The following is a 25,393-nucleotide window of genomic DNA, read 5'->3' as shown; positions in this document are numbered from 1 at the left end:
GTCCGGTTACGACCGACACCGTGAGAGGGCTCTAGGATACTTGGTCCGAATCCACCCCTGCACTTGAAGACGCCGGTGAATTGATTCGGCTTTGTTTCTCGTGGCGAGTGTCGAAGGTCCGCCGTGCGCGACGGTCGTTTTCGGTGGCTAAAATCTCATGTCTTTGCCTCCACTGCTTGTAGACGGCGGTGGATCAAGGTGGAGGCTCTGATTTCCGGTCCTTGCGTCTCGCATCTCAATCGGCAGAGCAAACTATGTTTGTAGATCTGTTTTCAGGTCGCCTTCTTCCTGGTGTTTATGGCGGTCGAGTGTGCTACCCTTGGCTATGTCGTGGTGTAGCGTGTACTCTTTGCTCGGAATCATTTTTTCCAAGATCTATCTTGGTCTAACCGCCGCGTTTCGGCTCGTGTCTGCCGGAGGTAAGGGTTTCTATGTGTCGGTTTGTTTGCTTTGAGGATAGCTTACTGCCACACGCTTGAAGCTTCTGTACATTCCTTTCGTGTCGATTTCGTGTGTTGGAGTTTGATTCGGGAGGCTTTCTTTGGCTTTGTGGATGATTTGATGCCTTGGTTGGTGTTGTTCATCGACTCTTTTGAGCCTCTGATGCCTCAGCCTCGCATTTCTAGTCCTCGTTCACATAGGTTTTCAGAGCATGGCTACTATTTGGTTGCGTTTTACCTCATCACTTTCGTGAGTCTTGATTTAGGAGAATGATGTCTCTGTTGGCATCTTCTGCTTGAGGACAGTAGCAGGATTATTAGGAGCTTGCTTTCTCCTTTCTGGTTAAGCTTCATCTTTGAATTAGTTGGTCTTTTGCTCCTTTTTGTAGCTGTCGTGGTGTTTGATAAGTAGAGGAATTAGTTATCGGTGATAGCTTGCTTTTCTCTCCTTTTGAGAACTCCGTAGGTATACCAATTTACTTGGTTTGGTTCAAGGCATGTTTATGTTGTGGCTTCCTATTGTTTTTGCCAATGTTTGAAGATGGCTTTGCTTTGCGTACTCGCCTCTTCCTTGCGTCTTGTTTGTGCTCTAGAGAAGCTAGTAGGGCTATTGGCTTCTGGTGTAGTATTGAAGGGTTTTATTTTGCTCTGAGCTGCTGAATTCGAGGATGAACTTGGTTAGAGGGAGCTTGCAACTTTTGCATTATGGCGTGTGAGGTTCCGTCCTAAGATAGCTCATGGATTGAAACGAAGAAACAATCTCACATAATGCAGGAAGAGTTTGTGATCGATGTTTTGGAATTTTACCGTTGACGGCTTGGTTCCGGGCGCGAAAGGTTTCTATAGCTAGTTATTAGTCGTATCGAGGTGGCTTACAATCTGCATCAGCCCTTCTCCTTTTGCAACTCATTCGGGAAGGACAACATAAACGTCATCGCTTCATCTTGTTTCCAAAGCTTCTTGGTTGAGTAGATGGACCAAAAACTTGGTTTAATTACCGTGTTATGCTTTCATGTTTTTTAACCTTTTTTGCCATGAAACCATATGTATAGGTTTCAATTCTTTAAATTGTAACCTAAACTTTTTTCATTTTCAATGAAATATTTACAATTTAGCAAAAAAAAACCTAAACAAAAAACTAAAACTTGTGCTTTAAATCATAGATTTTTTTTTTTTACGAATTAAATTTCTTATGTCAATGAATTTTATAACGTCTTATTTATTATTGTTGTTAATTAGTACGTAGTTTCTAGGTAATTAATTAGTTTAATAGTTGCTCTGAATTATTGGATTAGATCTAATGATATATTCCTTTCACTTAATTAGGTGCTAATCAACTCTCCTATAAAAGAATATATCTTGCTTCTTGGAACACTTTGTTTTCCAGAGATCTCTCTAGCTTAACTTATGCAATGAATGTATGCAAATATGGACATAAGCAGAGATGATTAGAATGTGATGCAGGGTGTTTCAATTCACTTATGTAGTTGTAGCATAATGGATGTATGTAGTTGTAGCATAATGGATGTCAATCCATAAAGTGTGTGATGCATGCAATCAAGATGTAAACAAAGACTCAAGTCAAGCCAAATATGAGAATGATTTTGATACTAACAATCCTAATTACAGAAATGTAAATGCAGAAAGTAAAATAGTGCTGAATGTAAATTAAGCAGGAGCAAGAACTAAACAAAACTATAAAGATGCAAAAATTAAACTAAATGAAACAGAAATAAAACAAGAAGTAAATAAAGGAACCCGAAGGTGCTCGATCAAGCACTCGACCGTGTGTCTGGTCGAGTGGTTTGGTAGAGTTGAACAGTACGAATAAAAGATGCAGTCTTGACAAACTTAAACAGAACATAATGCAATGGAACAAGATAAGATGCAGTAATAAACAATCAGATAACAAAGTAGGCTTGCAGAGATGGATTCATGGCCTGGTGTTCAAGCTGTGGCTATCTAAACTGGTCAACAAACCTCAATCAAACATGAGCTATCTCTAGACAATGATCTTAATGACTCACTAATCCACTCTCATGACAGAAGTGATCAAGTTACAGTAACATCCTAACCCAACTCTCATTGGTGAAACCATACTGAACATGCATTAAGAACCAGACCATTACTTGTCAAAAATCACCTTGTGCAACCAATCTCTTGGGACAAGCATGATAATCTCCAGTGTTGGCTTTATCTAACAATCTAGACATTAGTGTGATGCTAGGAAGCTTAAGATCTGTTCTTACCCTCTCAGATATAAGAACAGCTTAGAGCACACCCAACCCAGAGGAGATATTTAAACAATCAAGGTTGACCATTCTAGACTGCCACAGCCCTAAACCAGCCTAATCCATCTCCAAAATCCTAACTCACTACTCAGATGAACAAAACATGATGATGAAGAACATAAACCCAGAAAATGATAAAACTAGCATGATAAGATAGATGAAATGATAAATAACAACTTAATATAAAGAAGCAAACTCATATTCTCAATACCCAGAAAGTTATGAGACTTACAAAGTATTGAAATCTGAGAAAACCAGTAAATAAAAGCTAAAAACCCTTAAGGGGTAAGAACTAAGGTTTTTGTGGCTGCTGATTTGTTTTTTCCTAAAAGAGAGTGTTGTTGGCGGCCATGGGGTACAAATAGTATATATAGTGAGGGAAGGAAGCCCTGATTTAGCTAGATGACAAAATAGAAAATCGGCTCGATGTACTCGACCATAAGCGGTCGAGTGGTCCATTCCCTTGCTTCCAGACGATTGAGTTGCTGAATATCACACGGTCGAGTCCATGAGTCGCACACGGTCGAGTGCTTCAGATGCGAACGGTCGAGTGCATTAGTGGTGATGGTCGAGTGCTTCATGCTTTGCTGGTCATTCCCTTGATTCAACTCCCATCTGCTTCAATGGTTGCACTCCTCTCATCCCAAATGCGATTTCCATGCCTTTTTAGTCCAATTCACCTGTTAACACAAGAAAGACTGCAAATGCAAATGGTTGCACTCCAATTCACCTCCTAAGGACTTTACCCTTTTCTTTTTCTTTTCCCCCTTTTCTTTTATTTTTCAAACACACCAAGTCCCAAACCCATAATTTAAAACCTAGTCCTATCTAGTTTGAAAAATGCAAACTAGAACTACACAAGGCTTTATTCTTGTCAGTTCAAACCTAACACTTTCTACCAAGCTCAATCCCAAAATAGGCCTCACACACTCAAGCATAAACATGGCTTGAAAGAAAGGTTGGTTAAGGGTAGCTGAAACTGATTCAATGATGAAATCAGCTACTTGGATCAACAAGAGTGGTAAAAAAAGGGAAAGATGATCCAAATATGTATAAAGTATCCATGAGTTTAAAACAATGCACAAACTGATAATTCAAAGTCAATATTCGGTTCTTATAAATAGGAAATGACTTCAAATCACAACATGCCTCAGTTTAGGCCAGAATGCAATATAGGAATTCTAGACTTGGTTCAATCTTATGTTTCTAACTACTCAACTAACATCAAAGTACTATTAACTTGGGCATTAATCCTAGTTTAGTGAATTTAAACAAGTTAACAAGGCTAAACTCATCATTGGTCCCTAATGCAGATTATGAAACAATCATATATGAAACATGCTAACAAGATCCTAATATGCAATGCAAACTACATGAACACTCTGTTTTTTTAAAAAAGATTTTTGTGAAAAATTTTCAAATTTTTAGGGTTTTTCTATGCCATAGATGAAATGCAAGTACTAATATGATTATGCTAAAAATTTGAAATAAGAAAATAGAAAACAATGTTAAAATGCTTGTTTTAAACCCTCCCCCAAACTTAAATTACAAAGTCCCTTGTGTAATAAAAATTTGAAAGAGAATTTAAGAGCTAGAATATATAAAACATGCAATTAAATGGTATAAACAATGGATAAGGTGATGGTGGTACCTCATTGGTTGTGGAAAAAGTCATCAACAGCCTCACTCATGCTGTCATATGTGTAGTTGGAACCTCAGGCTTGAATTTGGCTTGTTGATGGAGAAGGGGGCAACTCAACTATAGCTCCGGACATGCACTCGGTCGAGTGCCTGCTTGAGTTGCCTGGTCGAGTGGGTTGTGGTGGGTGGATTGGCTGTCCTTGCTGTCCATAGAAGCCTTAGTGCATGAAAGCAGGGTCTATGAAGTACTAAGGTGGTAAGGGAGGGTAAACTTGGCCATAGGGGTAAGGTGGATAACCTTGATGAGCTGGGAAACCATACTGAGGCTTGGGGAAGTGCTTGGCCGAGTGTTGGTTCGAGTGCCCTGGTCGAGTGCCTCGGAACCTGCTGTTCTGCGCGAATTGGACCTCTTCTCCTCTGTAATGGCTCAAATGACGAAGCTCTTGAAGGTTCCAAGGGGTTTTCAGCCCTAGACAATACCCTGGTTGAGCTACTCCTCCTCAAATGTTCAGTTGGTGCTGGGGATGAGTTTCCACTCTTAAGCTCAGCAATCTCTTTCTTCATTCCCTTGATGGACTTAGACATCTTCACACCCTTCTTCTTCAGCTTTTCAACAGTCTTCCCATGCCACTTGTTCCATTTTTGGAGAAGTGTCACCCTCTTGGCTGTCTCTCTCACTCCTCTTCTGTCTCTTGGCTGAGGTTCATAGTCTTCAAAATAGAACTGCTCCTCTCCAACTGCCATGTCAACATCTTCAGCTTGCTCTTCAGCATAAGGGGCTGTTCCATCAAATAATAGCCCAGCTGCTGGCAAGAAATCAATTGTAAGCCCTTCACTTATAGTTGTTGCTTCTGGGGTTGGTAGAACAAACTGAGACTTCCCCACTGTTGGGTGATCCAAGTTGAACAAGTATCTCCCATGATGCTTCTCCTTGGCTAGAATGAGAGTAGAGGTGAGGTATGGGATGTCAATCCACCTTGGCTTGGTCTTCTCACCTCTCAATGGAACATTAGCAGCCACAAGGATTAGAGTGATGATGCCTCCAATGGTTAGGACTCCAGTTGAGCCCCTCTTGTATAGCTTCTATAGCATGTTAATTGGTAAACCAAAAACATGGCAAGGTTTGTTGACACACTATTCCCAAGAATGATGGTTCCATCTTTTGTTGTTGTGATGATGTTATATAGTGCTATATCTATCAGCTTGAGCTATCCCTCATTGACATTAACAGTCTCCTTCCTAGCAAAAAGAGTATTTGCCAAGGCCTTGTGGAAGTACCTTAGGACTGGGCTTCTGATTTTTGAACTCTTGGTGCTGGAGGAGGAATATGGCTTATCTTCTCCAATAGTTTGCCAAACATATTGAAGTTCTTCTTTTGGGATGACAATGTTGGCATCAATTCCCATATCAAACCCAAAAAGCTCAGCAATCTTCACAATAGAGAGCTCATAATTCCTGCCCTTGATGGAGAAGGTGATGTAGCCTAGCTCTTCTTCTTGATCCATTTGGTCTTCATGGTATTGCATTTGGATGGTTGCTAAGAATTCACAGCTCATCTCTTTGTAACCCTCCATGTGCATCCCCATGAACTTGGTTATATTGCACTTGTCAAAAAGAAACTCCACATCATCAGCTATACCAAGTTCCACCATGTTCTCCTTATGTGGATATCTTGTTCCTTGGAACTTCATGCTCATGAAGGCATCATAGAGCTGGGTTGTGGTCAGCTTTCCAGAATCTTCTTCTTCTACCTCCTCCTCATTACTCTCTTCTTGTTGTGGCTCCTCAGCTTGCGGTGGCTCCTCGGCTGGCTTCTTTCCTCTTGAAATGTTTCTCCTATGCTCAGAAAAATCAAACACCAACTCGCCCTTACTCTTAGTCATGACCCAATCTTCTTCCTCAGGTTGATTCTGTCGTGTTCTCCTACTCGACGAGCCACTCGACCGACCACTCGACCGTGTGGCTGGTCGAGTGGCTGGTCGAGTGCTTTCTCCGGTTTCTCTTGGAACATATGGCACCTTTTGGAACTCAGGGAAGCTGGCAGCTACAAGCCTAGCAGCTTCTCGGCAAGCAGCAGCTCGTTCTTGTGTTTCACCCCTCTTGGAAGCCATTTCAAAAGAAACTTGGAAGAAATAAACTCAAAGCTCAAAGTTAATAGGTTAGTAACCCAAAAATAGAAAGAACTGAGCTTTAAGCTTCTAAGAGAGATTTCTAGAAAGAATTTGAAGTGTTTATGCAAATGGGAGAGTGTGAAGAGCTTATGCTCGAGTTCATGTGCTTATAAAGAGATGGAGGGGACAAAGAGACAAGGGTGGAGCGTGCATACCATTCAAATTCGAAATTGGAATTTTTGACTCACTTTGGCACATGCTCGACCCCACCACTCGACCCCACTTGGTTGAGTGCTTGTCCAAATTCGAAATTCAAACTTCTGCTCCCACCAAATCGATCGAGCAAGCAAAGGGGTTAATCGAGTGGGCTTGGGCTCGATCAACACTTGATCGTGTGCTCCTTAATGGGCTTGGTCGAGTGGCATTTCAAAGCCTTTTCCACAAGTCCCAAACCTCTTAATTCCACTTGTAAACCCATGTAAAAGTCTGCCCAACACAAACATAAAAGAAAAACATCAAAAACACAAGGAAATTAAACTTATATACAAAGATACCTTAGGGACTTCCTCCCTACTGAGCTTGTTTATAGTCACTAAGCTTGACTTTTGGTGCCTTTTCAGGCTTGGTTTGAAAACCAGAGAGGTGATGAGGTCCCCCCTGGTTCAATTTGATCACCATGAACCTTGTCCTTGGTCAAAACAGTTATAACACCTGAATCTTGCTTATTCTTTATCTTGAGCCTTGGCCTTGCATTCTTAACAAACTTCTTGTTGAGTTGCACTTGGAGATCCTTCACCAGATCAGTCAACTCTTGAACTGAAGTCTTGAGGTTTTGAACAGCTACCTCATTGTTTGAAACCTTGACCTTGGAGTCCATGTCTTCCGTAAAAGACTCAACATCAGATTTATCTTCTATACCAAAGGGTTGACCTCTAATGGTGGGTTGGTATATTGCATTCTTGATATTAAACCTCATAGTCAACCCATCAGTAATGTCCAGGTTGATCATACCCTTTTTTAACATCAATTACAGCTCCAGCAGTGGCCAAAAATGGTCTTCCAAGAATAATAGGATCATCAAGCTCCTATTCTACCTCTATGATGATGAAATCAGTTGGTATCCTGGCCTTACCTATCTTGACTGGAAAGTTCTCCAGCTTGCCAACCACATCTTTCCTAGACCCATCAGCAAGACTTATGTAGAGGTTACTTGGCTTGAACTCTTCATATCCTAGCTTCTCTGCTATTGAGAAGGGCATGACACTAACAGAGGCTCCAAGGTCACACAAACACTTGTTTAAGTGCATATAGTTCAGTGAGCATGGTAGGTTGAATGAGTCTGGATCTTCAAGCTTGGTTGGAATCACAACAGTTCCAATGTCTTCCAAATCCTTCTTGGCTTGATTCTTAGCCTTATACTTTGATATGTTAAGCAACATGCCTTTATAGAGTGGATATGGCTCATACTGATCCAAAGCTGGTCCTCTGTCCTCTTTCTTCTCTTCAACAGTTACTTCATGTTGAATGGCCATTAATTCCTGCTTCTCAATCTTTTCTTTGAGCTTCCTAATCATTTGTTCCTTGAAACGTCCTGGGAATGGCAAAGGTGGTTTATATGCTGGAGGAATGTACTTTGTGGGCTAGTCAGACTCAGAGGGGGCCACTCGATCAGTGACTCGATCACGCACTCGATCGAGTGCTCGATCGTGTGCTTGGTCGAGCACACTGTCGATTTTCTTCTCTGCTTGATCCTCCTTCATTCTGAGCTGAAACTTATTGAATATCCTCCCCATCTTGATCTTCACTGTCTCCAGTGACATACTCCTCAGTAACAAAGACAGGCTTGGTTGTATAGTCTCTTGGGTTTTGAATAGCTTTGCCAGGTAGTTGATTAGGCTTAGGGGCTGAAGTTGAAGCCATACTGCTCTCCATGAATTTAACCTTTGAGTTAAGGCTCTCAAACTTGATATTCAGGTCATTATAGGTGGAATCTATCCTGGTTGATCTCAGCAAACTTCTTTGTGGTTTCCATCTGACCAGTGGCTTGGTTAAGCAACAGCTGTTGCATCAATGTTCTTAAGTCAGGTTCCTGGGCTTGGGTGGTCTGAAACCCTGGTGGGGGACACATTTGACCCTGGTAACCTTGGTTTTGTTGTTTAGGCACATAATTGTGCTGCTGCTGTGCTTGTTGTGGTGGATAGACTTGGTCTTGTGGGTTTGCCACATTGGTACTCCTATAAGACAGATTGTTTGACTTGAATTGGTTGTAGGGCTTGAAACCTCCTTGGTTCTGCACATAACACAGCTCAGCTACTTCATTCTCCCCATCTTGAATTGTTGTATCTTCCTCACCAAGAAAGTGTATGTTCTTCTGTTGACTAAGCAGAATCTTGTCTAACTTGTCATTAACAATCTTTAAGTCCTTCTTATACTTCTCATCTGGTGCAGAATCAACAAACCTTACTGTTCTACCATAGTCCTCATTGTAGTTCCCATCAGATTGAGCCAAATTCTCCACTAGTTCCCAGCCTACATCTACATGCTTGTTGAGGAAGTTTCCATTTGATGTTGTGTCTAACAACATCCTTATCTTGGGCAGAACTCCTCTGTACAGTGTGCTGAGCAGTGACGCATTACTGAACCCAGAACACCGAGGTGAACTTAGAATCCCTATCAGACACAATGCTAGCTGGCACCCCATGCAATCTGACTATCTCCTTCACATACTTCTTAGCCAAGACCGCTGCTCCATCAGTCTTCTCAATGGCCAGAAAATGTGCCGACTTAGTCAGCCGGTACACAATGACCCAAATAGCATCAAACGTCCTGAACACTGGTAAACCAACCACGGAGTCCATAGTAATCATATCCCACTTTCACTCTGGAATGGGAAAACTCTTCAGCAATCCACCTGGAACCTGATGCTCAGCCTTCAATAGTTGACACACATCGCACCTCGCGACCCAACTAGTCACATCCTTCTTCATCCCGACCCAGTGATAGTACCTCTTGAGGTCACGGTACATCTTAGTCGCTCCTGGATGAATAGAGAACATGCTCGCATGAGCCTCTCTCAGAATCTCATGTCTCAACTCCTCATCTTTGGGCACATAAACCCGCCCATGCACCAAAATAGTACCATTAGCCGAAACATGATACTCAGAACCAACTTCCTTTGAGGCATTCACCAGCCCTAAATCCTTCTCTTGTGCCATCCGCACCCTACTCAGAAGATCTGCTCTATCAACCGCCTCCAAACCCAACGGCTCCTGAGAAATAGCGCACAAACTCAAAGCACTAATCTCTCCTACCAGAGACTCCATCTCCTGCTCCTGAGCCGAAGCTAACCTCTTCCGACTCAGAGCATCTGCAACCAAGTTAGCCTTCCCAGGATGATAGACTATCTCCAAATCATAATCCGCCACCAGCTCCATCCACCGCCTCTGCCTTAAATTCAGCTCGGTCTGAGTGAATATGTAAACACCTGCACCTTTGCACCATAAAGATAAGATCTCCAAATCTTCAGGGCAAAAACTACAGCACCCATCTCCAAGTCAAGAATAGGATAGTTGTTCTCATGCTTCCGCAACTGCCGCGAAGCATAGGCAATCACCTTCCCATGCAGCATCAACACATACCCCAGACCAACTCTGGATGCATCTGTATAAACCACATAGGGTTCTTCCTGCTCAGGCAAAGCCAACACTAGAGTAGTAGTCAACATTTCCTTGAGGCTTGCAAAGCCTTCCTCACACTTCTGTGACCAAACAAAAGGAACATCCTTCCCTGTCAACTTAGTCAACAGACGTGCTCTGCTCGCAAACCCCTGCACAAACCTCCTGTAGTAACCTGCCAGACCAAGGAAAATCCTGATCATTGTGGCACTCTACGGTCTAGGCGAATCCCTGATAGCCTGAATCTTCTCCGGATCTACAGAAACCCCATCTGCAGACACAATATGACCCAGAAAACCCATCTCACGCTGCCAAAAACTGCACTTGCTCAATTTAGCAAACAACTTCTGCTCCCGCAGCTTCTCCAGAACTGCCCTCAAATGCACTGCATGCTCTTCGGGACTCTTAGAATAAACCAGGATGACGTCGATGAAAATGATGACAGATATATCCAAAAACTCGTGAAACACGCTGTTCATCAATCTCATAAACGCTGCTGGTGCGTTAGTCAACCCAAACGGCAACACCACAAACTCATAAACCCATACCTCGTCCTTCTACTTGACGAACACCACCGACGCCCCCCACGGTGAAGTGACAAGACGAAAGAATCCTCTATTTACTTCCTCAGCTCTACTAGACTAATAATGAAGTATGCTGACATCAACTCACCACCATCTGAAAATAAACAAATCATCAATACGAGCGTAATAAAATAAACAAGTACCATACGTTCGCATATTCTGATTCACCGCATCAAATGCTTTGCAGGTCGCTAACTCAAATCACTTGACTTAATCCCTCCGATAAAGCTTACCAGAAACTTGAATCTAGTAACCCTGTCCATCTCCAATGAACTTCATCCAACATCGTCGCACCGATTAGTTTATCCTGCCATGAAGGCTTCTCGTGAACTTATGTATCTGGCAAACATGCCTTTCCCGGCTCATACCTGCTGCAACTCCCTTTCCCGGGACTCCAGCACCACCGACCGCACAATCCTGGTGCAACAACCACACATTCATGACCGCTCCAGTCATAAAACCCTCACCCACTGGGCAACACATCCAAAACCCGAGATTAAACCATCAGAACTCTCTCGAGGTCTACATTTAGTTGTTATGTTTATACTCACGTCCTAGGCATTGCTTGCTCCCAACTCTCCCACCCTTAGGTCGCAACTTTCGAGCAATACTGATCTCACTCTCAGACCTCCGTCTTTGAGTTATACCGTCTCACTCTTGGACCATAATCCTCAAGCTCTCGGTATCAAAGGACTAATCATCCCCTCAGGAGAACATCATTCCCTCTGCCACTCTCATAGCCCACAGCCCCTCGAGCTATCGGTGTTATGGGAAAAACCACCATCCCCTCAGGAGCAACAATCCTTAAAGGCTATAATCCTCCATCCTCCTAACATAAGATGGAAAAATCCTCAACATCCGCAGCCCTAGGCTGCACCCCGCCATTTGCGGTACAACTGGAGCCTGCACTGGTACCCCTCACGGTAACCGCTCTAACAGCACGTCAACAGATCTGCCAAGCGATCATCTCGACCCTGGGCTTCACCCGCTGCAACCCCACACCTGGTTTCCCAACACATCCGGCACGCTCACCGGCTGAAACCCTCTCTGGTCCCTCCTGGTACGCTTGCGACCCTATGACATACCTCCTCATGGAACTCTGGACTACACACTCGCTCGCCTCGGGAACTCGCCCGACCACGGCCACGACAACACCCACGTCTACGACCAGCAACTCAACCACCTTTAACCACTGATCTTCCAAGAATAGAGGCTAACAAGCATAGAACAAAACAAAACCACACAAAGAAACATAACGATAACTCACCGTGGAATCTCATTGAAGGCTCGAAGAGGATGTTCTAGGACTCCATGCCACACACAATTGACTAACTCACATAATCAATCAAGACATGAAATCCCAACATCAACAACAGAAACCTAGTGAACCCAACCTAGAACCGTAAGGGCTCTGATACCAAACTGAAACAACCCGACCCATTTTTTTTTTAATAAGAAATAATAATAATAATAAATTCACTACAACTAGTGCTCCCATACCTACTAGCCACCTAACCACAAACACACCAAACAACGGAAATCATAATATCAAATAACCAATAATAAATATCCAATAATACATCAATAGTTATAACATAAACAATATCTAATACTCAACCAACAAGAAACATAAAACCAGCAACCTAACAATGTTTCTACTGACGCAACTCTAGCAACCTAACAAAAGCCAGACAACAACCAAACGAGCCACTAGAACATCCTCCTCTTCATTGCCATGATCCCACGGTCACACTTTGCCTCTACCTGCACCACAAACACAATGAGATGCGTGAGTATTACCAGAAATACTCAGTGAGGCGATCCACCCATCTACGAGCTATACACACAAGCAAATCAAGAGTACAACCACAAATAAAATATAACAAACCAACCATTTAAACAGAACAACCAATAACACTTTCACCACACCTACACATCATCACACAAAACAAGTCATACAACCCAATCACTTAGATAAGCTCATGGTCACGCACTCACCTTAACAAGTGATTCACGAAAATAATAACAACCAAATGAGAGGCTCTCCAATATTTAAGAACAACCAAACTCGCTCCTACAACCAATCACACCAATAAACAAACATTGAAAACAAACTGCCAGAAAAATCAGAAAAGAACAACCTCACAAGTGAAACCACGAAATCAAAATGAATCGTTAACTTTCTAATCCCTTCGGTGCAAAAGCAAGGTCGACACGTCCACAAGCTTCCCACAAAATTTCAGAACGATCGGATATCAGGTGAAACCGAAATCGATCCCGAAACACCCGCTGGTCTCAATCCGCGACTAAGACGAAATGCTCCACTAAACTGCAAATAACTCCTAGAATATTAATCCAAATTCACTTCTGTTAAAAGGAGAGTGTACGAAAATCTCTTGACTACAACCCTACCAAAAATCAATACCTTTCGAAATGTTTTGAATAATCGGATCTTCCTTCTCCCATACCCTGACAGTTCTGTTTCTCTCTTTACTCTAAGGAAAAAGCTTAATCTCCTTCTATTTCTCCTTTACACCCAATAACCAAGAGTTATCTCTCGTTCTCTCCCTCTCTATGATGACAATGTCGACAAAAGCACAAAAGAAGAGAGGAGGCGTGACTTCATGAGAGAAATTAGGGATTTTTTTGGTTTAATTAGATTAAACCAGGATTTAATTAAACCTAAATCAATTAAAATCTACCTCTTTGGTTTACTCAACACATCCCAAACTCTAATCCCGGAACACTGATGTTACACCTCTGAGTATGAGTAGTGGGAGCATCACTATCACCAATCTTCCTTCTCCTTTGAGGTTCAATCTGATCCTGGTGTAGTTCCATTTCCACCCCTTCTTCTGTTTTTTTGAGACTCTGAACAGGTGCTCGAACAAGCACTCGGCCGTTTGCTTTGAGGTACTCGGCCGAGTGCCTAGTCGAGTGGTACCTGAGAATCAAAACAGAACACCAGAACAACAAATAGGTGAGTAATAGAGTAAAACGTAACATAGCTTAATCTTGAAACAATGAAATCTCGACTGGAACATATAAACACCCTAATGGCAACGACGCCAATTGAAACAAGAACTTTTTCAAGTATCTACTTATGAATGAATGAATGATGCAATCAAACAAACAAACATAAGTATGGATGATCAGAATGTATGTAAGGTGTTTCAATACCCTTATGATGTTGTAGCATTAAGGATATCAATCCATAAAGCGTGTCATATGTAAGCAGTCAAGATGTGATAAATGCATTCAAGTTAAGCCAAATATCAAGTTGATTTGTTTCTAACAACCTAATGACAAAAATGTAAATGCAGAAAATTAAAGCAACTTAAGACAGTACTAATGCATAATTAAACTGTAGAACAAGTGCAATAAACTGTGCTAAGCAATAGAAAACTACTAACAAATGCAACTATGAGCAAACTAAAAAGAAACATAACATAAACAAGGAAGTAAACTGGCGCTCGAGTAGCACTCGGTCGAGTGCGTGGTCGAGTGGACTTCCGGATGAAGAACAGAGACAGGACAACAATCAAAACAGAGCAAAACACAAGTAAATCAAACAGCAAGCGAATAACAGTATTCAAACAGAGAAATCAATAAACAAAGAAGGTCCTAGGGATGAATTCATGGGCTGGACTCAAGCTATGGTTATCTAAATTGATCAATAAACCTCAATCAACAATGAGCTATCTCTAGACAATAATCTTCTAATACTTGTTAATCCATTCTCATGACAATAATAATCAAGCTTAGATACTCTTAGACCTAGTTCTCACTAGCTATTATATATAAAAGCAGGCATTAAACAACCAGATCATCAATGTCAAAAATCACTTTAAACATCTAATCTCTTAGCATGCTTCATGATAATCTCTAGCATTAGCCTTATCTAACAACTTAGACATTGGTGTGATGCTAAGAAACTTAAGATCTATCCTTACCCTCTCAGTTTAAGAATAGCATAGAGCATATATAATCTAGAAGAGATATTTAAACAATCAAGCTTGATCAGTGTAGATACCCATAATTTTTATCCAGCCTAATCCATCCCTGAGATCCTAAGCCACTAATGAGATCTAAAAATCATCAAGAAGAACACAAACCTAGAAATTAATGAAACTACCATGATTAGAAAGATGAGATAAAGATGAACAATTTAATACAAAGACGTGAAAGCAAATACTCAACAGATTCAAAATTGTGAAGGTTACAAATCTATGAAAATCTAGAGAAAGATAAGAGATGATGCAATAAAGTAAAAGTAGCTAAAAATAGAAAAAACTAGGTTATGAGGTGTCTACAGGGTCTGACTTTTCGGCCACAAGTGCCAGTACATATATAGTAAAGAGAGAGAAGCCCTAGTTAGCTAGAGGACAAAACAGAGAGTCGGCTGCAAGTGCTCGACCATGTGCTCGGTCGAGTGCATGGTCGAGTGGTTGGTCCGTCACATAGCTCGAGTCTTCGGTCTGGGATGATATCCGTTCGGTAAAATCAGGATAACTCTTGACCTACACCTTAGACTGACTTGAAACCACATGCATTGGAAAGGTTACTCAATTTCCGACAACTCTCATGAAGAAGGCCGAAGCTGAATCGCAACAGAAGATCTTCATTAGAATGGACCGTTGAGAAGCTCGTTATGAATCCGACCATGTACTCGACCGTGTGCCTGCTCGAGTGGTATGGCCGAGTGTCTTCTTTTCCCTTCCTGATAATTCCAATTCTCTTGTTTAGCTCCAGAAATAACACCAAGTCCTTCCTTACCCTTTTAGAGATCCATAACACCTAATAATACTCCAAATGCACAAATGTATGCAATGCATGCTTCTAAACATCTTAAGTGCAAATTTGGACATAAATAGTTATAAAACCTAGGGAATCATTTCTATATGATGCAAAACATGAACTAAACAAGGCCTTAAATATGGTAAAATATAGTAACATCACTGACATAAAATCAAATCTTTTATTATTGTGGGACACAAGCATTACAATTCTCCCCCTCTAACAATAGATTCGTCCTCGAATCTGAGACATCGTCTAACCATAAGCCGCTTCTTACCACCGTCGAAACAGTTGACTTAATAACTCTGACCACCGGGTCCACACACAAGTCTTGAGATTAAAGCACCAACAACTTCCGAGGTCTACATCCAATCGTTATACTTATACTCACGTCCTAGACAATATTTGCTCCCAACTCATCTACTCTCGGGTCAACACCTTCGAGGTATACCGATCTCACTCTCAGACCACCGTCTTCGAGTCTTACCGTCTCACTCTCAGATCGCAATCCTCAAGATCTCGATATTAGGGGAACTATTCATCCCCTCTGGAGAACTATTCATCTCCATAGGAGAACCACCATCTTCTCTACCACTCTCAGGGCTACGGTCCCTCGAGTTATCGATATCTAGGGGAACAACCATCCTCTCAGGAGAACTAATCATTTTCTCAAGAGTTGTTCAGGACCACATGTCCTTAGAGCAAACAAGTTTTAACTCAATAAGTATTTCCCGACCAAATCTACCTCATGTGATCCGAGTACGACATCACTAAGTCATACATGTCCACCCATATTCCTACTCTGGAATATCATCCCATCCATGACAACAAGTTAACAAACCTCACTAATAGCCTTGTCAGCAAATCCGCAAACCGATCATCTCGAGCTTCAGTAAAACCTGCTGTCCCAATGACAACCTCCATACTGGCTCACTTACCGGCTAAACCGATGCCACATCCGCTTCACCCTCAGAACTCCTCCTGATTCGTATAAAAATTCCTGACCTACTCGACCGTGGTACTCCGACAACACACTCATATCAAATAACTAACTTTGAAACCAACTTTAATTTATAATAATATTGAGATATATGATTTTATATATCCTATTATATAAAACTTGGTTTCAACGTTAGCCAATAACATGATTACGATATGTATCACGTTTTTTTGCGATAATATTTGACTAATTTTTTTTAATGAAATTAAGAAATTAATTAAATAGATATTTATTTACAGATATTTATCTACATGATATATTCATATTTTTTTATTTCTATTTTCTTAAACATAAAAATTTGTGAATTTTTTTGTCAATATTAATTAAGTTAGTTTATTTTTTTCTATTGGGTTTTAAAGTTAGTCACTAATTTGATGGTGACACATATCAAATTATCCATTGGAAATCTTGAAACATGTCAAAATATGTTGGTAACATGATTATGACATGTGACAGATTATCGATCTGATTTAAAAATATTAATCTACTTGTATATTATTATCTTTCTTTTTATTAACAAGAAATTTTTTTAAAAAGCAACAAAAAATAGTTTTTTCGTTATTAAGTAAATTTGTTAATTTTTTTATTTATTAATCCAATTATATAAATTTTGGTTTTTAAATTTAGTTGTAAAAATAATTGTAAACACATGTCAAATTATCGAGGGGAGATGGAGACATATTTCAAAATTAGTTGGTACGTAACATGACACAACATCTGACAAATTATGATATCAAATTATGCCACATGACAAAAAAAAATATATTATATTTTATTAAACTTAAAAATTTTGAACTTTAGTAAGCTTGACAATTAGTTTTCTCAATTTCATTATTTACTTAATTTTTTTTTCTTATGACAAAAATGAATATTCTTACATTATTATTTACTTCAATTTCATTTTATAATTATAAATACGTGATGATTTATAATTAAATAGGACTACGTATTAAACATGTTATAAAATCCCATCTTCACTCAAACAAAGCGTAGGTGTGGATTTCGGATGGTGTTATCCGTTAAGATGATCAATCTTCATAGGCAATTAATATATGTGTTAGAAGAGAGTTTTTGTTGTTCGATGCACATTGCGAGTGAAGCTTTATGTTTCTTGGCATAAGCTCCTAATTTGGCATATCTTTGTAGCGCCCGCAAAGAGCAAAGCAAGAGATTTATTGTTAAACACTTTTTCTCCTCTCTACCTAAAAGTAATATGATTCGTATTCTTTTATTGGAGAGGTGATTATCACCTAAGTGAAAGGAATATATATCATCCTATATAATCCAATAATTAATAAGTACTGAATTTTAAACAGATAGAAGTTTTATATTTTTGCTTGGGTAAGAAACTCCGGAAAACAACAAAGGTGAGAACACAATAGTTGTGACACATTTAATTCCCATTGTTATTTTAGAAGAACTTGATCCTTTGTTTTTATTGAGAAATAATTGAGGGATTGATTTGTTTGTTATTCTCGTTTGATTAATGTAATAGGAATATTAATTGATATAGGTTTACAAAAGGCTTATTATATAAAGATGTTTCTCGGGTTCCACTTTTATATCTCATCAAACAAATTAAACCGCTTTAATTCATTTACACTCACATGGATGATGGATCCAACACCAACAAAGCTACCCATTCACAACCTTCCTGTCTTTCTTTCGTCCCGATATGGTGCTGGTTGTAGCGGCTGCCATGTACATAACTACGTGTACGGCAACTACTATTGCAATGAACCTGAATGTTTTGCTCGGTTCCATAAGGAGTGTGGCGAGGCCCCATTGGAGATCAACCATCGTTCCCACCCCCAGCATCCTCTTCTGCTCACCAACGACTCGGGAGAGAATACATGTAATTTATGTGGACAAAGGCTATTGCCTCCCTATTATGGTTGTCCCACATGTCAATTCAAGGTAGATTTGAGTTGGGGGATGAAACCATCACCACCTACTATTGAACATCCAACGTGTCATGAACATTCACTTGTCTTCTTGAAGATACGATAAGAAAAAGTCCCTTGTCAATTTTGCAAGGAAACTATTCGTGGACCTTCGTATGCTTGTCTTGGATGCTATATGTACTTTCATGTGGATTGTGTCCATCTCACGAAAGAGGTGAACCATCCTTGTCAGTCTAGTCACCCTCTCAAACTCATTGCATCTGATATACTTACGGATGATGCCGAGAACACTTGTCTTATATGTGAACAACCAAAAAGCGTGGTTTATAATTGTTACATTTGTGATTTCACCACCTGCGTATGTTGTACAAAAAACCCACCACCCCTTGTTATTGAGCATACCAAGACCCACAAGCATCCACTTACTCGCATTTCAAAGAGAAACTCATATACTTGTGACGTTTGTGGGGAAGAAGTCAACACATGGCTTTATATTTGTGTTCAGTGTGATTTTGTTATCCACTCAAAATGTATTGGCTTACCCCATGTGATCAACATCAATCGTCATGAGCATCTCATTTCTTTCACTCATCATTGTGGCACTGGTTATTCAAAATGTGGAGTTTGCCGCCAATATATAAGTCGGTATAATGGAGCTTATTCTTGCTCTATTTGCCCTAACTATGCAGTTCATTCTATGTGTGCGTTTATGGGATGGGATGGTAAGGACTATGAAGGGACACCTGAGGTCACTGAAGATATTGCACCATACAAGGTGGTAGGTGATAACTTGATATGTCATTTTAGTCATGAAAAACATCTTTTAAAGCTCCACACAGGAGAAATCATTTATGAAGATCAGGACTTACGATGTGAAGCATGTATCCATCCAATTAGATTTGGCGCAATCTACATTTGTCAGGAATGCTTATTCTTTCTAAATAAAAAGTGGTCTTTGATGTCATACCATACACGTTAAAAGCTGTTCGCCAAATTGATTACTGCAATATTTGTGGCTTATTCTGTGATGGCTTCAAGTACATACCGCAAGGAAGGATGAGTATAGATGTACGATGTGGCTCTCTATCTGAGTCGTTCGTCCATAATGGCCATATACATCCCCTATATTTAAAATAATTGTGGGCATTTGCGGAGGATGCAATAACAAGGTAGATGGTTATACATTGTGTTGTGATAATTATGACTTTTGTTTGTGTTTGTATTGTGCTAATTTGCCAGAAAAGACACGGCATAAGAACGACGCACACCCTCTCACTTTATATTTTGGCGAAAAGGCGAGCAACAAATATTGGTGTGACATTTTTGAGGAAGAGTTATATACAAATAAATGGTTTTATACATGCTCTGATTGTGGAGTCACCTTGCATACACAGTGTGTAATAGGAGGAGATTTTTCAAGTATCGTGACAGGAAACATAAACAAATTAACTTGCCGTGGTTCTTAACAATCACAACTCTCAACCATTATGCAGCCAGTGTCATTCTCGATGGAAGCTCCCTGTCATCCTAACGGATCCTCATAAAAATATATATATATATATGTTCCAATTTATGTTTATTTGGTTATATAGGTTTAGAAGAGTTTATCCCTCTCTCTAAACCATCATTGATATTTGACAATACAATCATCTCTGTAATACGTATGAGAATTGTTTAAGTTGGATTGGCAGAAAGAGTTGAAACAGTGCCATTTAAAATTTATGAACATCATTTTTTTCTTTCTCTCTCTTTGGCAGCAAGAGCAAGAGCTGAAAACATATTTACATAGGAAGTATTGCTAGATGGTTTAGTTATTTTAGTGAAAGAAATAGAGGTTGAGAATTTCTCTTGTCTTGAATCTAATGAAAACTGCGTGCACATATATAACAAACAGAAACCATCTTAACACTGTTTTACAAACTAAGCTGCAAATATATAGGACAATATTTATAACTCTGAATTTTGTTGAAAATTCTAATCTTGCTGTAGCAATCTTGACAAAGCAACTGTTTTGCACCAAACAAACCTGTTTTAGGGATTAAATCCAAAGAACATTTTTATTTTTGACAACAATATATTCCTGTCAATTCTAATGGAACGCCGGTGTTATTCATTAAGAAGAAGGATGGGAGTTTTCGCTTGTGTATTGATTACAGGGATCTCAACCGGGTCACTGTGAAGAACAAGTACCCTCTGCCGAGGATCGATGAGTTGTTGGATCAGTTGAGGGGTGCTACTTGGTTCTCCAAGATAGATCTGGCGTCGAGTTATCATCCCGATAGATGAGGCGGATGTGAGGAAGACTGCTTTCAGGACGAGGTATGGGCATTATGAGTTTGTGGTGATGTCGTTTGGGTTGACTAACGTACCAGGTGCGTTTATGAGATTGATGAACAGCGTGTTTTAGGAGTTTTTGGACGTGTCTGTCATCATTTTCATCGACGACTTCCTGGTTTATTCTAAGAGTCCTGAGGAGCATGCAGTGCATTTGAGGGCAGTTCTGGAGAATCTGCGGGAGCAGAAGTTGTTTGCTAAGTTGAGCAAGTGTAGTTTCTGGCAGCGTGAGATGGGTTTTCTGGGTCACATTGTGTCTGCAGATGGGGTTTCTGTAGATCCGGAGAAGATTCAGGCTATCAGGGATTGGCCTAGACCGCAGAATGCCACAGAGATCAGGAGTTTTCTCGGGTTAGCAGGTTATTACAGGAGATTCGTGCAGGGGTTTGCGAGGAGAGCACGTCCTATGACTAAGTTGAAGGGGAAAGATGTTCCTTTTGTCTGGTCACATGAGTGTGAGGAAGGCTTTGCAAGCCCGAAGGAGATGTTGACTACTGCTCCGGTGTTGGCTTTGCCTGAGCAGGGAGAACCCTATGTGGTGTATACAGATGCCTCCAGAGTGGGTTTGGGATGTGTGTTGATGCAGCATGGGAAGGTGATTGCCTATGCTTCGCGGCAGTTGCGGAAGCATGAGGACAACTATCCTACTCATGACTTGGAGATGGGTGTTGTAGTTTTTGCCGTGAAGAATTGGAGATCTTATCTTTATGGTGCAAAGGTACAGGTGTTTATAGATCATAAGAGCCTAAAGTATATATATTCACTCAGCCCGAGCTGAATTTGAGGCAGAGGCGGTGGATGGAGCTGGTGGCGGATTATGATCTGGAGATAGCCTATCATCCTGGTAAGGCTAACTTGGTTGTAGATGCTTTGAGTCGGAAGCGGGCGGCTTCGGCTCAGGAGCAGGATATGGATTCTCTGGTAGGAGAGATCAGTGCGTTGAGCTTGTGTGCGGTTTCTCAGGAGCCGTTGGGCTTGGTTGTAGCTGATAGAGCAGATCTGTTGAGCAGAGTACGGTTGGCTCAGGAAAAAGATTTGGGGCTGGTGAATGCCTCAAAGGATGTTTATTTAGAGTATCAGGTTTCGGCTAATGGTACATTGGCGGATTTGTGTGCCTAAGGATGATGAGTTGAGGCAGGAGATTCTGAGTGAGGCTCATGCGAGCATGTTCTCTATTCATCCAGGAACGACTAAGATGTACCATGATCTCAAGAGGTACTATCACTGGGTCGGGATGAAGAAGGACGTGGCTAGTTGGGTTGCGAGGTGCGATGTGTGTCAGCTAGTGAAGGCTGAGCATCAGGTACCAGGCGGTTTGCTGAAGAGTCTTCCCATTCTGGAGTGGAAGTGGGATATGGTTACTATGGACTTCGTGGTAGGTTTGCCAGTGTCCAGGACGTTTGATGCTATTTGGGTCATTGTGGACCGGTTGACTAAGTCGGCATATTTTCTGGCCATTAAGAAGACTGATGGAGCAGCGGTCTTGGCTAAGAAGTATGTGAAGGAGATAGTCAGGTTTCATGGGGTGCCAGCGAGCATTGTGTCTGATAGGGATTCTAAGTTCACTTCGGTGTTCTGGAGAGCGTTTCAGGCAGAGATGTGCACTAAGGTGCATATGAGTACAGCTTATCATCCCCAGACAGATGGACAGTCAGAGAGGACGATCCAGACGCTGGAGGATTTGCTGAGGATGTGCGTGTTGGATTGGGGAGGCCATTGGGCAGATCATTTGAGCTTGGTAGAATTTGATTACAACAACAGTTATCAAGCAAGTATTAAGATGGCTCCTTATGAGGCTTTATATGGGAGGCCGTGTGGTACACAGTTATGCTGGACTCAGGTGGGGGAAAGGAGCATTTACGGGGCAGATTTTGTTCAGGAGACCTCAGAGAAGATTCAGGTTCTCAAGCTGAACATGAAGAAAGCTCAGGATCGGCAGAGGAGTTATGCCGATAGGAGGAGGAGAGATCTTGAGTTTCAGGTTGGTGACAGAGTGTACCTCAAGATGGCCATGTTGCGGGGTCCGAACAGGTCATTGACGGAGACTAAGTTGAGTCCGAAGTATATGGGTCCGTTCAGAGTGATTGAGCGTGTTGGACCAGTTGCTTATAGACTGGAGTTACCTGAGGTTATGCGTGCATTCCATAAGGTTTTTCATGTTTCTATGTTGAGGAAGTGTCTCCGTGAGGATGATCAGTTGTTAGCTAAGATTCCTGAGGATCTTCAGCCTAACATGACTTTGGAGGCGAGACCAGTGAGGGTTCTCGAGAGGAGGATTCCTTTGATGAGAGTCCTTTGGGACTGTGAGGGTGTTGAGGAGACTTGGGAGCCTGAGGCGAGGATGAAGGCAAGGTTTCAGAAGTGGTATGAGAAGCAAGCCGCGACTTGAGCTTGTCTAGCCTAGTCCCATCTGTAATCCGTGGCTGGAGCGGGAATGGAGTATTCCAGCCCATCTCTCTTGTTTACGTGGTCGCTTGGGGTGGTTGGTTGTGCGACTAAGTAACAAGATGAGGTGGTGCTCGGGGTACAAAGCTTTCGTGAGGCGGGGTTTTTGGAGGAAAGTTTCCTGAAATGGAAAGTTTCCAAAAGTGGAATGTTGTAAAAGTTGAAAGTTTTATGTGAGTTAAAAATTGTCCATTTAAGTGGGGGAAGCCGTGGAGGGGCTTGTGTGGCTTTAGTGGCGGACTTTTTAGTCATTGTGTGGCCTTAGTGGCGGTCTTTAGAGACATTGTGTGGCCTTTGTGGTGGGTTGTTTAGCCATTGTGTGGCCTTTGTGGCGGGCTGTTTAGCCAGAGTGAGGCCTTTGTGGGGGCTGTTTAGCCAGAGTGCCTATTGAGGCGGTCCTTCGGGACAAATGGTGTTTGTGACGGTCCTTCGGGGCGAGTGGCCTTGGTGGCGGTCCTTTTTAGGATATTTGTTTAGCCTTGGTGAAAGTCCTGTTTAGGACATTTGTTTGGCCTTAGTGGCGGTCCTGTTTAAGACATTTGTTTGGCCTTGGTGGCGGTCCTGTTTAGGAAATTTGTTTGGCCTTTGCGGTGGCCCGTTGGGCAGTGAGATGATCCTTGTGTGGTCATGAGGTATCCCAGTGAGGGGATATGTGGTTGGTAGGGCATCATGTTGTCTTACGCGAGCCACGGGAAGGAAACCTGGATAGGGATAGGACTCAGACGTGTTCAGAATTGTTTGCTCGCGACTCTTGGGGGACTTAGGTTCTCCAAGTACTGCCATATTCTGAGACTTTGTGGCTTGGTAGTATGGTTGGTATACCAACTTCAGATGACGATCCGGGGATGCGCTGTAGGGTGGCAACCCGAGAGACAAGTATTGGATTTTTCCTTATATATATTATGGCATGCGGGCCTTGGCCTGATGAGGAGACAACATTATGGCATGCAGACTTAGGTCTGATGAGGAGCCAATAAAAACTCAAGGTTTAGGCCTATGAGTAAAGGAAAGTCCAAAAGTCGAGAGCAAATAATGCCTGGAGCGTCAGTCTATCGCCTAGAGGTGACCTTTCGTAGATCGGTTGGAGGAGTGTGGACCGTGGAGACGGTTTCACGGGAGCCCTTGGCTGATGGTTGTTTGAGATTCGAGGACGAATCTATATTGGTGGGGGAGAATTGTAACGCCCGCGAACCAAAACAGTGCGTTTTGGGGGAGGGTGTCGATCAACACCAAGGGGGGGTGTCGGTCGACACCAATAATTTCTGGTTCGACCAGATTTAAAAGGGGGAAAACGACCTAGGGTCGTGTTTTTGTTGTTTTACGCCGTTTGAGAGTGGGAGGAAGAGGTGAAAATAGTTCCTAAAGGTTCTTGAGAGAGTTTGTCAGATTTCAAGGTGTTTTTGGTGAGATTTTGCTGTGGGAGTGAAGATCCAGGGCCAAGAACGTGTTAGAAGGTTTCTGGGAGTGTAGGATTCGTTGTTGTTGGTCCAAATCTTCCTACAAAGAGGTGAGTGCATGACCATGGCTAATCTAAGCCTTTGATTTCCTTGTTCTTGCTTGTGTGTTGTTGTTTTGTGTATTTTCTTGCTGGGGATTTGTTGCTACAGGTTTTTAAGGATGTTTTGGCTTGGCTTTTGAGTATTGGACGATTTGGAAGAGGTTGGGAAGCGAGATTCGACTCTCGGCTTCAAGCGGATCGTGGTTGCAGAGGGAGTGTCGATCGACACCACTTGGTGTCGGTCGACAACAGCAAATTGGGCATCGATCGACACTGTGGGGTAGTGTCGGTCGACACCAAGGCCAGTGTCGGTCGACACTTGGCTGGTGTCGGTCGACACCTCCCTTCCAGCGAGACAATGTTTAATTTCCTGGTTTGTATGTTTTGTTTGTTGTTTGTTTGGAACATTGGAATCACTGTTGCTTGTGTGTGTAGCCTAGTAGATGGGAGGATTGCCTCACTGAGTGTTTATCAAATACTCATGCATCTCAATATGTGTTTGTGGTGCAGGTAAAGGCAAAGTGTGATCGTGGAATCAAGGCGATGAAGAGGAGGATGTTCTAGGGACTCGATTGGGTGTTGTCTTGCGTTGCTAGGTTGCTAGAGTTGGGTCTTTAGAAACATTTTTAGGTTGTCGGTTTCATGTTTCCTGATGATTGATTATTGGATTGTTG

The 25,393-nt window shown here is 41.7% G+C and overlaps 1 pseudogene; it reads left to right on the top strand.

Annotated features, from left to right (window-relative positions):
- The first annotated feature begins 18,012 nt into the window (after positions 1-18,012).
- LOC109125605 (uncharacterized) lies at positions 18,013-20,062 on the top strand (annotated as a pseudogene).
- Positions 20,063-25,393: the final 5,331 nt, after the last annotated feature.

This window comes from Camelina sativa, chromosome 7 (assembly GCF_030686135.1).
Source record: "Camelina sativa cultivar CO46 ecotype springtype chromosome 7, ASM3068613v1".
NCBI lineage: Eukaryota > Viridiplantae > Streptophyta > Magnoliopsida > Brassicales > Brassicaceae > Camelina > Camelina sativa.
The sequence above is the reverse complement of the archived record's forward strand: the minus strand, read 5'-3'. Positions and strand labels throughout refer to the sequence as shown.